General features: G+C 41.5%; 1 protein-coding gene across 1 annotated transcript in view; it reads right to left on the bottom strand.

Moving 5' to 3' along the window:
* Positions 1-4,885, bottom strand: part of crybb1l3 (crystallin, beta B1, like 3) — a 28,664-nt gene extending 23,779 nt beyond the window's left edge. Inside the window, exon 1 of the mRNA XM_035758713.2 lies at positions 4,474-4,885. The gene's annotated coding sequence lies outside the window, so the exon portion shown is untranslated. The remainder of the gene's footprint in view (positions 1-4,473) is intronic.
* Positions 4,886-14,470: the final 9,585 nt, after the last annotated feature.

The raw sequence follows: 14,470 nt of genomic DNA, 5'->3' as shown, positions 1-14,470 counted from the left end.
TCGCATAGAATTCGACAGGCTGAACAATTGAATAGGTAAAAACCATTCGTTCTACTGTGGGATTGTCTGACTTTGCTGTTACGTACTTGTGTTGTTGGCTGTGGAAAATGGACAACTATTTTTAATTTGATAATTCAACTAACCAAAGGTATCGGGTGTCAGCTCCACCTGGCTCTCATTTGGATCATAGGTGGGACCTGGACCAATTAAACCCCTGGTCGAGCCCCCCAAAGGGCGCAGGACCTTCCTTCATTTGAGGCGTGAAAAAACGATAAACAATTATGTAGCGAACTTTATACTGTTCCATTGATCGAGTGCACATATTTACCTAGAAATCATTCAGAAAATATACCACCAGCATAATTACAATTAATACAGTACACCCATACCCTCTCCCCCCTCTCTCATGCTCACCTCATCTCCCATACAAGACCATGTTAATGTGTCACTCAAAGGTACCTTTAATTTAACTGCAAGCTGCGTGGAAGTGTGGGTATATGCATGTCTACCCATGACACACAGTTGGTTAAATTAATTCCTAATTTCTCTTAACTATCTATTCTTGGTTTAAACATTAACTCTGTGCCATCCAATAGACCGAGTCCTGCGCACAGGTGCGCTCTGAGGATTTTTATCTCACCATCATATCTCCTCCTTCGCAGAATTACTTGATGATGCGGCTATATACTCACACACCTTGCGAAATAGAATAATGTATGCTACTGCATTAAGTGACGTGCATAACTTAACTTGATTTATTCTGATTTAATGAAAAAGGCGGCACAATTACTCCAACGCTCCAATATAACACATCACAAGTTTAACAGCTTTAGATCATCAAATTAGATTGCTTGGAGGGGATATAGGGCTCAGGCGTCACTGCTACTACACGATTAAGATTAGTTGTAGCCTACATACTCACCGACCCCCAACCCACGCAGCAGCTCTCTTTACAGGTTCGGAGCATTGTCGGAGCATCCCCTCACAATCTACTCCGTATAACCCTACCAGATCCATGGTGAGTGTCCTGGGCACATAATTTAACACTTAAACATTTTCCTAATAAAATCAACTTTTTCTTGAGTTAAAAGGTCTAATACAGCTGTATTTATCTCAATGTCAAATCATATCTGGATGAAAATGAAGTACCTTACAGCGATTATTTTTCAATTAAAATTATCAAAAAGAAACAAAAATGGCTTCTTGGCAAATACCAATTTCTCAAGGATGATTTTTGCTAGGACTGTCTGGGAGTGGTCTGGGTGGAGAGGGGAAAACTGAAAACTAGCTGTTATCGGCAGAGAGGTTTGGAACTCTCTTTCTTATTGGTCTATTAACCAATTTACTGCCTGGTGATGTCATCCCACAAAAACAGGCTGAAATTTCAGGCAGTCTTTTCAAACAGTCTTTTTTCAAAAGTGCATTGCCATTGTTTTCACAATTTCACAGTATTATTCTGTGGAAGTATACAGTACCAGTCAAAAGTTTGGACACACCTACTCATTCCAGGGTTTTTCTTTATTTGTACTCATTTCTACATTGTAGGATAATAGTGAAGACATCAACACTATGCAATAACAAATATGGAATCATGTAGTAACCAAAAAAAGTGTTAAACAAATCAAAATATGTTTTATATTTGCAATTCTTCAAAGTAGCCACCTTTTGCATTGATCACAGCTTTGTACACTCCAGGCATATGTGTAATTTCATGGTTTTGATGTCTTCACTATTATTCTACAATATAGAAAATTGTACAATTTAAAGAAAACCATTGAATGAGTAGGTGTGTCCAAACGTTTGACTGGTACTGTATATAAAACACAGAGAAATCACATTTTTGACTGCACTGGGCCTTTAATGTTCATCAGCACATTGTGATTGTGTTCCCTGGTAATTTAGTGCTATTGCAGACTTGCATGTGACTAGTTTTATTTTAAAAAAGATGTACTGTGCATTCGGAAAATATTCAGAACCCTTCCCCTTTTCCAGATTTTGTTACGTTACAGCCTTATTCTAAAATTGATTAAATGAATGTTTTCCGTCAACAATCTACACACAATACCCTATAATGACGAAGCGAAAACAGGTTTTTAGAAATGTTTCCACATTTATTTAAAATAAAAAACTGAAATTCCTTATTTACACAAGTATTCTGACCATTTGCAATGACTCAAAATTGAGCTCAGGTGCATCCTGTTTCCATTCAATTACTACAACTCAATTGGAGTCCACCTGTGGTAAATTCAATTCATTCGACATGATTTGGAAAGGGACACACCTTTTTATATAGGGTCCCACAGTTGACAGTGCATGTCAGAGCAAAAACCAAGCCATGGGGTCTAAGGAATTGTCTGTAGAGCTCTGAGACAGGATTGTGTCGAGGGACACAAAGAGCTCCAGAGTTCTTCTGTGGAGATGGGAGAACCTTCCAGAAGGACACCCATCTCTGCAGTACTCCACCAATCAGGCATTCATGGTGGTTGCCAGAGGGAAGCCACTCTTCAGTAAAAGGCACGTCACAGCCTGCTTGGAGTTTTCCAAAAGGCACCTAAAGGACTTTCTGACCATGAGAAAGAAGATTCTCTGGTCTGATGAAACCATGATTGGCCTGAATGCCAAGCATCACATCTGGAGGAAATCTGGCACCATCCCAACGGTGAAGTTGTGGTGGTGGCAGCATCATGCTGTGGGGATGTTTTTCAGCGGCAGGGACTGGGGAACCAGTCAGGATTGAGGGAAAGATGAACGGAGCAAAGCACAGAGAGATCCTTGATGAAAACCTGCTCCAGAGCGCTCAGGACTTCAGACTGGGGCGAAGGTTCACCTTCCAACAGGACAACGACCCTAAGCACACAGCCAAGACAACGAAGCAGTGGCTTTGGGACAAGTCTCTAAATATCATCGAGTGGCCCAGCCAGAGCCCGGACTTGAACTCGATTAAACATCTCTTCTGAGACCTGAAAATAGCTGTGCAGTGACGCTCCCCATTGGACCTGACAGACTTTGATAGGATCTGCAGAGAAGATTGGGAGGAACCCCCCAAATACAGGTGTGCCACACTTGTAGCGTCATACCTAAAAAGACTCAAGGCTGTAAATGCTGCCAGAAGGTGCTTCAACAAAGTACTGAGAAAATGGTCTGAATACTTATGTATATATAATATATATATTTGCTCTGACATGCACTGTCAACTGTGGGACCATATATATATATATATATATATGTCCCACAGTCGACACACACATTTCTAAAAACCTGTTTTTACTTTGTTGTTATTATGGGGTATTGTCTGTAGATTGATGAGGAGAGAATTAAAAAAAATCTATTTTAGAATAAGGCTGTAACATAACAAAATGTGGAAAAAGTCAAGGAGTCTGAACACTTTTCAAATGCACTGTATTTAAGTTTGATGCAAAGTTGTATATAACATAGCGTGGTCTACACTGTTGACTGAAGTGCTGAGATTTTGTGAACGTGCCAAGGGATCAGGAATTTGCACAGTTTGGATAAGTCGGACGAAACAGGTAGATGATGCTGACCGCTACAACTGTCGAGGAACCTTCTACGCATTTCATATTACGACATGGGAAATTGCAGATAGCTTGAGGTAATCTACTTATTTAGTTATATTTTAAACACATCTGGTAGTTGAATTTATTCGATATAACTGGAATTCACATCAAATAAGGATGTTGCATCTAAGGTTCCTTGAAGCCAATATGTGATAGTTCCATACAAGAGAGACAGACAGATCACAATTCATTACATCTATCTGCATTAGGTGATCAATTATTGTCACAATTGATGATCATGAACATGCTATAATATGCAATGATATACTTCCAATATGACATTTTTGATAGTTCGACTGAACAAATATGGTCTACTTTAGGCTATCTACTTTAAGGCCTTTAATTGATAAGCTATGACTTTATTGATGAGCTATCCCTCGTGCCTATTTGTTTTACAGCGCACTGCCCAGACTTGCCAAGATCTGAGCTTCGTAGGGGGCCAACTCTACGACTGCCATTACCCCGCCCCAACGTTAGCAGACAGTGTTGATGTTTCCATGGTGACTCTGGCCTCTTTTTGGGCTGCTGGTTCCCCGGACAACACAGCCTGCCAGCAGGACACAGCGGCGTAATTTGTTTAAAATACATTTTTACTTAGCATAGCGATATGCTATGTTCAGCGTGAGACTCCGTTGGGCTGGCACGTTTATCACTGGAATTATCCGCATTTGGATGTCAGAATATGATTGATCGAACGTCCTGTCTTCTGTCTGTTTCCTTTCTTTCTTTCTTTTCTTTATACTGTACCCACTATTTACTCATGTAGGCCTATAGCTCTTGCTGATGTGCATCACATCCACGGAGTTGAGTCGAGACTAAAGTTTGTGAAGTGAATCTCTGACTATTTCGAGTCGCTGTGCAATCGATACTTTTAAATGGTAAATTGTTAAACCCTTACCGTGTACCTATGTTGGTCCACTGTAGCTGAGTGAGTTTCTTTCTTTGCTGAAATCCATAATTTTTAGTGAATCGTTAATCAAATACAACCACCGACTGTTTGCTCATTGAGATTCAATTGGCACATGCGCATTCACACTTCGTTGCCATTTAGAGCAACAGCATCAGTGGTTGTATTTGATTAACGTTTTATTAAAAAGTATGGATTTCAGCTAACAGAAAGGCATGCAGCTACAGAGGACACACAGCGACTCTAAGTAGTTGGAGGTTAACTCCACAAACTCTCGTCTCCACTCAACTCCATGGATGTAATGTACATCATGCGGTTGAGTTTAGTCCCTGAATGGTATTATTGGTATTATATTTTTGATATTTAGGGTCATGTCTCTGTCTCCTCTCCCACCTAGAACTCCTCTCCCGCTTGGACTGTGGGACCTCTCCACCTGACCCCAACTGGAATGACCACCTGTCGCCACATTTGCAGAGAAACAAGCAGGTATTTACACACAAAAAAATGGAGGGGTTCTTTCATCAGAATCTCATGTGCTACCTGCCGTTGGGTCTTTTCAAGGCATTCAAGCCCCTTACCAGGCACTTAACACTTTTATAGTGCATTCGGAAAGTATTCAGACCCCTTGACTTTTTCTACATTTTGTTACGTTACAGCCTTATTCTAAAATTGATTCAATTGTATTTTTTTTCTACATACAATACCCCATAATGACAAAGCAAAAACAGTTTTTCCTACGTATTCAGACCCTTTACTCAATACTTTGTTGAAGCACCTTTGGCAGTTATTACAGCCTCGAGTCTTCTTGGGTATGACGCTACAAGCTTGGTACACCTGTATTTGGGGAGTTTCTCCCATTATTCTCTGCAGATCCTCTCAAGCTCTGTCAGGTTGAATGGGGAGCGTTGCTGCATAGCTATTTTCAGGACTCTCCAGAGATGTTCGTTCAGGTTCAAGTCCGGGCTCTGGCTGGGCCAATCAAGGACATTCAGTCTTGTCCCAAAGCCACTCCTGCGTTGTCCTGTTGGAATGTTCTCTGGAGCAGGTTTTCATCAAGGATATATCTCTCTGTGCTTTGCTCAATTAATCTTGCCCTCAATCCTGAATAGTCTCCCAGTCCTTGCCGCTGAAAAACATCCCCACAGCATGATGCTGCCACCACCATGCTTCACCGTAGGGATGGTGCCAGTTTTCCTCCAGATGTGACACTAGTCATTCAGGCCAAAGAGTTCAATCATGGTTTAATTAGACCAGAGCATTTTGTTTCTCATGGTCTGAGAGACCTCTAGGTGCCTTTTGGCAAACTACAAGCAGGCTGTCATGTGACTTTTACTGAGTAGTGGCTTCCGTCTGGCCACTCTACCATAAAGGCCTGATTGGTGATGGTTGTCCTTCTGGAAGGTTCTCCCATCTCCACAGAGGAACTTTGGAGCTCGGTCAGAGTGACCATCCGGTTCTTTGTCACCTCCAAGACCAAGGCCCTTCTTCCCCGATTGTTGAGTTTGGCCAGGCGGCCAGGTCTACAGTTGTGGCCAAAAGTTTTGAGAATGACACAAATATAAATTTTCACAAAGTTTGCTGCCTCAGTTTGTATGATGGCAATTTGCATATACTCCAGAATGTTATGAAGAGTGATCAAATGAATTGCAATTAATTGCAAAGTCCCTCTTTGCCATGCAAATGAACTGAATCCCCCCAAAAACATTTCCACTGCATTTCAGCCCTGCCACAAAAGGACCAGCTGACATCATGTTAGGGATTCTCTCGTTAACACAGGTGTGATGGTTGAGGACAAGACTAGAGATCACTCTGTCATATGCTGATTGAGTTTCAATAACAGACTGGAAGCTTCAAAAGGAGGGCGGTGCTTGGAATCAGTGTTCTTCCTCTGTCTACCATGGTTACCTGCAAGGAAACACGTGCAGTCATCATTGCTTTGCACAAAAAGGGCTTCACAGGCAAGGATATTGCTGCCAGTAAGATTGCACCTAAATCAACCATTTATCTATCGGGTCATCAAGAACTTCAAGGAGAGAGGTTAAATTGTTGTGAAGAAGGCTTCAGAGCGCCCAAGAAAGTCCAGCAAGCGCCAGGACCGTTTCCTAAAGTTGATTTGGCTGCGGGGTCGGGGCACCACCAGTACAGAGCTTGTTCAGGAATGGCAGCAGGCAGGTGTGACTGCATCGGCACGCAAAGTGATGCAAAGAATTTTGGAGGATGGCCTGGTGTCAAGAAGGGCAGCAAAGAAGCCATTTCTCTTCAGGAAAATAATTCAGGGACAGACTGATATTCTGCAAAAGGTACAGGCATTGGACTGCTGAGGATTGGGGTAAAGTAATTTTCTCTGATGAATCCCCTTTCCGATTGTTTGGGGCATCCGGAAAAAAAGCCTGTACGGAGAAGATAAGGCGAGTGCTACCATCAGTCCTGTGTCATGCCAATAGTAAACCATCCTGAGACCATTCATGTGTGGGTTTGCTTCTCAGCCAAGGGCTCACTCACAATTTTGCCTAAGAATACAGCCATGAATGAAGAATGGTACCAACACATCCTCCGAGAGCAACTTCTCCCAACCATCCAGGAACAGTTTGGTGATGAACAATGCCTTTTCCAACATGACGGAGCACCTTGCCACAAGGCAAAAGTGATAACTAAGTGGCTCGGGGAACAAAACATCAATATTTTGGGTCCATGGCCAGGAAACTCCTCGGACCTTAATCCCATTGAGAATTTGTGGTCAATCCTCAAGAGGCGGGTGGACAAACAAACACCCACGAATTCTGACAAACTCCAACTATTGATTATGCAAGAATGGGCTGCCATCAGTCAGGATGTGGCCCAGAAGCATGCCAGGGTGGATTGCATAGGTCTTGAAAAAGAAGGGTCAACACTGCAAATATTGACTTTTTGCATCAACTTTATGTAATTGTCAATAAAAGCCGTTGAGACTTATGAAATGCTTGTAATAATACTTCAGTATTCCATAGTAACATCGGACAAAAATATCTAAAGACACTGAAGCAGCAAACATTGTGGAAATTAATATTTGTGTCAACGTTTGGCTACGACTGTAGGAAGAGTCTAGGTGTCACGAATCTCGCCGAAGATGGTGCCTCTTCCTGTTCGGGCGGCGCTCGGCGGTCGTCGTCGCCGGCCTATTAGCTGCCATCGATTCCCTTTCTGTTTATTGGGTTTAATTGAGTACACCTGTTTTGAGTTAGGTTTTGTTTGTAGGCTATTTAAGGGCACTAGGCCCGCTGGGTATTTGTGCGGGCTTGTTTCCTGTTATCGATGTATGAGTGTTATCATTAGAAGTTGTAACACTAGGTGGTTCCAAACTTCTTCCATTTAAGAATGATGAAGTCCACAGTGTTCTTGGGGACATTCAATGCTGCAGAAATGTTTTGGTACCCTTCCCCAGATCTGTGCCTCGACACAATCCTGTCTTGGAGCTTTACGGACAATTGCTTAAACCTCTTTTATTTTTATTTCACCTTTATTTCCTTTAGTAGTGGGTTGGTTTTTGCTCTGTCATGCACTGTGAATTGTGAGACCTTATACAGACAGGTGTGTGTCTTTCAAAATCATGTTGAATCAATTGAATTTACCACAGGTGGACTCCAATCAAGTTGTAGAAACATCTCGAGGATGATAAATGGAAACAGAATGCTACCTGATCTCAATTTCGAGTCTCATAGCAAAGTGTCTGAATACTTACGGTACTTGTCAAAAGTTTGGACCCACCTACTCATTCCAGGGGTTTTCTTTGTTTTTACTATGTTCTACATTGTAGAATAATAGTGAAACCTCAAAACTATGAAATAACACACATGGATTCATGTAGTAACCAAAAAAGTGTTTACTAAACAAATCAAAATATATGTGCAATTCTTCAAAGTAGCCACCCTTTGCCTTGATGATAGATTTGCACACTCTTGGAATTCTCTCGGCCAGCTTTGTGAGGTAGTCACCTGGAATGCATTTCAATTAACAGGTGTGCCTTGTTAAAAGTTATGTTGTGGAATTTATTTTCGTAATGCGTTTGAGCCAATCAGTTGTGTTATGACAAGGTAGGGATGGTATACAGAAGATAGCCCTATTTGGTAAAAAGCCAAGTCCATATTATGGCAAGAACAGCTCAAATAAGCAAAGAGAAACGCCATCATTACTTTAAGACATGAAGGTCAGTCAATACGGAAAATTTGAAGTACTTTGAAAGTTTCTTCAAGTGTAGTTGCAGCATCAAGCTCTATGATGAAACTGGCTCTCATGAGGACTGCCACAGGACAGGAAGACCCAGAGTTACTTCTGCTGCAGAGGATACGTGTATTAGAGTTAACTGCACCTCAGATGGCAGCCCAAATAAATGCTTCACAGAGTTCAAGTAACAGACACATCTCAACATCAACTGTTTAGAGGAGACTGTGTGAATCAGGCCTTCATGGTTGAATTGCTGCAAAGAAACCACTACTAAAGGACACCAATAAGAAGAAGAGACTTGCTTTTTCCAAGAAACACGAGCAATGGACAAGTGGAAAAATTTGCCCTTTCTCCAAATTGGAGATTTTTGATTCCAACCGCTATGTCTTTATGAGATGCGGTGTTGGTGAACAGATATCTGCATGTGTATTTCTCACCGTAAAGCATGGAGGAGGAAGTGTTATGGTGTGACGGTGCTTTGTTGGTGACACTGTCCCGGAGTCACCTATTCATTGTTGATGTTGAGACTGGTGTTTTGCGGGTACTATTTAATAAAGCTGCCAGTTGAGGACTTGTGAGGTGTCTGTTTCTCAAACTAGACACTCTAATGTACTTGTCCCCTTGCTCAGTTGTGCACCGGGGCCTCCCACTCTTTCTATTCTGGTTAGAGCCAGTTTGAGAGGTTCTGTGAAGGGAGTAGTACACAGCGTTGTACGAGATCTTCAGTTTCTTGGCAATTTCTCACATAGAATAGCCTTCATTTCTCAGAACAAGAATAGACTGACGAGTTTCAGAAGAAAGTTCTTTGTTTCTGGCCATTTTGAGCCTGTAATCGAACCCACAAATGCTGATGCTCCAGATAGTCAACTAGTCTAAAGAAGTCCAGTATCATTGCTTCTTTAATCAGTACCACAGTTTTCAACTGTGCTAACATAATTGCAAATGGGTTTTATAATGATTAATTAGCCTTTTAAAATTATGAACTTGGATTAGCTAACACAACGTGCCATTGGAACACAGGAGTGATGGTTGCTGATAATGAGCCTCTGTACGCCTATGTAGATATTCCATTGAAAATCTGCCGTTTCCAGCTACAATAGTCAATTACAACATTAACAATGTCTACACTGTATTTCTGATCAATTTTATGTTGTTTTAATGGACAAAAAATGTGCTTTTCTTTCAAAAAGGACATTTCAAAGTGACCTCAAACTTTTGAACGGTAGTGTGTGTGTGTGTGTGTGTCTATATGTGTATATATATTCAAATGAGTAAATAAAATAATGAAGATATCATTTGTACTGTTGATATTTATACATTTTTCCTTAATTTTCCTAAGCTTCAAGACACATTGATACAAAGAGAGGAGGAACTGGCAAGACTGCAAGAGGAAAATAACAATCTAAAAGAATTCTTAAACTCTTCATGTGTGAAAGCCTTGGAGGAAAAAACTAAGGTAATTACTTCATGGATGAATTGGTTGATTAATTTCATCTGAGTTTTTCTAAAGGTTCATCTCTAAACATAGCATAGTAAATAAGGTTGCCCTTTGGAAAGCCTGCAACCAATGTTCACTCTAAGCTGCGCGTGTCCCCCTGGCGCGCAGCAGACCCGAGACTGCCACTCCGCTCCCCTTGGACTGCGGGGTAGAAGAAATGCAGTATCAGCCCATGGAGAGAGGCACGAGATTGAACTTCACTCAACTTTCTAGATTTTTTCTTGATAGTTAACACTGTCAACGTTTCCATTTACTGTGGCAATTGTGATCAAATCAACACAATATTAGTGTTGACATGCTCTACACAGACCGGTGCGGCATAACCAATCAGAACTGCAGTAGGCTTATTTAAGCAATAAGGCCCGAGGGGGTGTTGTATATGGTTAATATACCACAGCTAAGGACGATTCCTATGCTAGACACAGCTCTTAGCCGTGGTATATTGGCAATATACCACAAACTCCCGAGCAAATATTGCTATTTTATACTGGTTACCAAGATAATTAGAGTAGTAGAAATGCATGTTTTGTCATACCCATGGTATACAGTCTGATATACCACGGCTGTCAGCCAATCAGCATTCAATTCAGGGCTCAACCCACCAAGTTTATAAATGCAATTGAACCATTACCATATATGGATCTGTCATTTATTTTGAACTGGACTGTTTAAAGCATTAAAGCATGAGTGGTCTTGAGTGGATGCGCTTGTTTTGAGATCAAAGTGAGAGTAGCATGTAGCCACGTGTGCACATTTTGTTAATATCCTTTGTTAGTTTGTGAGTTATTAGCCCAGTTATAGGTCATTTGTAGTCAGCAATAGGGGAGTGATTGCTTCCTACAAGAGCACAAAACATGTACATTTCTAGGCTTCTTTGAAAAGTCAGGTAAAGAGCTTTTTTTGTTTTTAAAAGGAGCCAATAGGCAGAGGGTAGCATCATTTTTCTGATTCTCTTAAATAATGGTATGGGAATAATAATGCATTTCATTTTGTAAAGTGGTTTCTTGCATCAAACAACACAACAACATTTTCATTCACCTCCTTGTCTGAAAGACAAGTGGATAAACAGGTTTATGTGAAGCCTTGCATGTTTTTTCAAAAGTCTCATGGAACGTAGGTCTACATTGAACACAACTGTTGGAGGAAATTATAGTTGAAATGATTAATTATGTATACATTTCTAATTAGAACCATTTATTCTAATACTATGGGCTCTTGGTTAAGCTGTTAATGAAAATGTAAGGAAAACACATTAATTGTCTGTACCTTGCGGGAAGTTTAAGGGAGAGGGATGATGTATCTTTTCTGACAGATAAGAATGGTCCTTGATGTACCATTTCTGGAGGAGAAGATGTCTTTTAGACAGATTGGAATGTCTGGTTTATGAGAGGAGTAGAAGACATCTCCGGACCTGAAAACACTGGGCTATTGTGGGAATCGGAGAGAGTGTGGGAAACTGATGATGTCATTTTCAGTTTATAACCTGTGGAAATATGTGTATGTGGTTAGTACTCACTTGAATTAAACGCTGTTTACCTGGCTTTTAAGACTGGTCTCGATCTACTTCATGCATAATTAATGAACTTACACCTCATTAATGAACTAGAGCAAGTGCGAATTTGATTTGGCTATAAAACATATAGGAATTTAGAAATTCCACTAACAACAACACATTGGCTGCTACTGTATGCTGAATTATAGAACAGCTATTTCCATGTTCAAATGTTACGGGATGCATTTTCTCCATTGTTTTAGTAGGTAGGCCACTATTAACTGTAACTTAAAGCAGGTACAGCCTTAGTGTTCACAACATTCAAGTTTGTGCTCAGTAGACTTGAAATTTGGTCAGTGCCCAACATTTTTGGGGGGAATATTGCCTGCAACATGATGGTGCATTTACTTAATATTCCCACTTTACAGAGGTGTAGTTTCTCTCAAACCGTCTCTTTCGCTTCTTCCTCCTTTTCCATAGAGCCTTCTCTCTGCTCGGAGTGGCGATGGGAGGATGAACCGGAAGCGGAATTCTGATATCCAGAATCTGCATGGTGTTGGAGAATTCCGGAACCTCAGTGCCAGTCAGCTGCTCCTTGGTTCTCAGGTGAAACGGACCTGCCGGAACTTGTCCCTGGAGTTTTGTCCCGAAGAGGAGCTAGCATGTACCGATTCTGTGGACCTGTGGATCTTGCAGACCTTGGGCCTGAAGGACGAAGAAACCATCGATACATCATCCACTGAATACAGCTTCAACTGCTCCATTAGCTCCCTCACCAAATGCAGCTCTGTCACAGACACCTCTGGTGACTACTGCCAAAAAACCGATCACAAAAATACAGCTTATGACTCAAATACTGATGGCCTGTGCAATGGTGCCAGTATAGGACTATCCAATGATTACTGCTTTAACACCAACAGTGACTACAGTCTCTCTACAGACTCAGGCTCTGACTTCACTGGAACTGTGCTGTCTGTCCTATACAGCCCTAGCATAGAAGTCCTCCCCAATTTCCACGTCACCCCTTATGAACCCCCACTGCCCCAATCGTTCAACACTCTCTCCACCACCTGATCCAATACAGTCATTCAGGCCCATCTTAGCCACCTCACCCAACCTGTCTCAAGCCAGGAGTCCCGGGCTGCACCACACTCCCAGCCTGCACTGCCGTAACCTCTCCAATCCCATAGGGGGTAACGTGATGAATACCCCATTGTCTACCCCACGTAGCCAGACAGAGCTGGCCTTCAGCGTGTCCCTAAACCCTTCCAGCAGCGTCAGACTCAAGACATACAGCTTTTCTCAGGGACAGGCCTTCGTTCGCAAGAACACCCAGGGAGGCTGGAACTTTACCTGGGTCCCCAAACAAGGCCCTTAAGCCTCATTTATACCTTACGTACGTACAAACACAAGCTCTACAATTAGCTATGCAAAATGCAGACCCTAAGTAGTTGGATAGCAAAAACATGTTAACCCTACTTTGAGTGTCAATGATATAGCAGTGATGATGATAAGAACTTCCTGTGTTCCTGTATAGGGACCAGAGTTTTTCATGGCCAGGTCAATTGGATAGGAAAGACGTGTGACCCTAGCTATTATCCTACCCCCCTTCTACAGACCAGAAACAGAGCCTGTCATCCAATCAGGGCTCAATCAAACCAGTACCCAGTGCTCACCCACCAGTCGATCGCGATCTTGACTTGATTCAGCAGCCCTAGTGCCAGGAATGTAAAGTGTTCCCATGTTGAACCATTTAATGTGTCTGAAGGTAGAACTCCGCCTACCCAGCAGGTCCAGAGAACAAATCAAGTGCACCTATTAGGCCTACCACTGGCCAATCAGATCGCTCAGATCAGTGTCTGCACAATTTCCTTGAACGCACAGCAAAGTTGATAATGTGATATTTCAAAAATATTTTGATAATGTGATATTTCAAAACTATTAAAACCATGACTGGAAAGAGACTCAACAAATACAGCAAATAGCAAATTTTTTTAATGAGTAAGTTCATGTTTAAGTTGTTATTCAGCGCCATCAACACTTATATGTTTTATAAGCCATAAAATGTGTGTTGTCCCTACTTCCACTCACGCTACAACCAGCACTGCAGCTGTAATGAATGAGTATAGCAAAGTGTTTCAATTAACTTATGTTTTTATTATTTTTGGCTTGTCTTTTTTAATATCATGGAATATTTAACTTTCTCTGGTCATAGGAGTAACAACATGAATTGATGCATGAGGCAGAAATAATACTGTGTGACTTATGTTTTGCCATCAGCTTATAAGAATATTTGGAAGATAAATACACAACGCAGAGGACGAGAGGACTAGAATGAATGATCAATAGGGAATTCTCAATAGAAAGTTGGTTTTCAGTTCAACAGCTGTTTAGAATCTGTGGAATGTCAGTCCTGAACTCAGAGCTACGTGTCCCATGTTTTCATTGGTTTGTACATTGAGTCTGGAACAGGATACTTGTTATTTGGCCATTGGCCCAGTTGTACTGCAAGGACTTCTGATTGGTCAACCCAGGCTAGGGTGGGGGGTTATAAAGTGGCATCCTGTTTCTTTGTTCTGTGGAGAAAAACTGAGGACAGGGAAGACTGAACGTCTACTTCTAATGCATAACATCTATGATTTGTCCTTCTCAAATAAATATATTTTCTCCCCCTGATTTGCTTTGGGGTCTGTGTTATTGAAGAATAACATCAACTGCTAACAAGCTGGAAGACTGTGTCCCCTTTTCTCAGCGGAGAGAGGAGGGACTGTGATTTGGTGAAGGTGTACCTAGGATAG

Source organism: Oncorhynchus keta, chromosome 1 (genome assembly GCF_023373465.1).
Source record: "Oncorhynchus keta strain PuntledgeMale-10-30-2019 chromosome 1, Oket_V2, whole genome shotgun sequence".
NCBI classification, from domain to species: Eukaryota; Metazoa; Chordata; class Actinopteri; order Salmoniformes; family Salmonidae; genus Oncorhynchus; species Oncorhynchus keta.
This window is presented reverse-complemented; position numbering and strand designations above follow the sequence as displayed.